The sequence below is a fragment of the Triticum aestivum genome, chromosome 6D (genome assembly GCF_018294505.1).
Source record: "Triticum aestivum cultivar Chinese Spring chromosome 6D, IWGSC CS RefSeq v2.1, whole genome shotgun sequence".
In the NCBI taxonomy this organism is placed as follows: Eukaryota; Viridiplantae; Streptophyta; class Magnoliopsida; order Poales; family Poaceae; genus Triticum; species Triticum aestivum.
In genome coordinates, this window is record NC_057811.1 from 130,266,387 (window position 1) to 130,267,208 (window position 822).

Here is an 822-nt window from a genome sequence, read left to right on the forward strand (position 1 = left end):
CGGGTAATACCCGGCTAGCACAGGAGGGCGGGGCTGGGTCGGCGCGGCCGATGGAACGGGGCCGCCGCGGGTGGTGCCGGCGGCAAGGGCGGTGTGCTGGACCCGCTGCTTCACCTTTGTCATCTGGCGCTCCTCGAGCTTGAGGTACGCGATGACGCGCTGAAAGGTGGTTGCGGCAGCAAAGTGAGGTTAGAAGCCGCGTTGCCGAAATCCTCGTTGAGGCCGGCGGTGAGGATGCTCAGCATGAGGTCGTCGGAGACTTTGGCACTGATGTCGCGAAGTTCATCGGCGAACATCTTGAGCCGCATGGAGTACTCATCGATGGTGGAGTTGCCCTGGTGACAGTCGAAGAACTCCTGCTGCAAGAAAACAAGGCGCTGAAGTTTGTTGTCGGTGAAGAGCGCGTTGATCTTGGTCCACACGACGCAAGCATCGTCGTCCTCGGCGATAACCGTGTGGAAGATGTCCTTGAGACGGTTTGATAAAACCATCGGATGTGCGTGGCCTCAATGGCGGAGCACTCCGGATCGCCCTTCATGTAGTTGCCGTCCACAGAGCCATCGATGTGCTTGGGGAGATAGTACTCGCGGAAGACAAGGTTGAAGTAGGTCTTCCATGCGTAGTATGAGGTGCTGGAGCTGTCGAAGTGGATGGGGACCCGGGCCTCGATGTTGAGGTCGCGGATGGCGGCGGCGGAGGGCTCGGGGCCGGCGAAGGGGTTCGACGAATGTGTGGTGGAGGAACTCGGGGAGTCCATGGCGCGGCTAGGGTTAGAGGAGCGGCTAGGGTTAGGGTTGGAGGGAGAGAGAGGGAGGTGGGCAG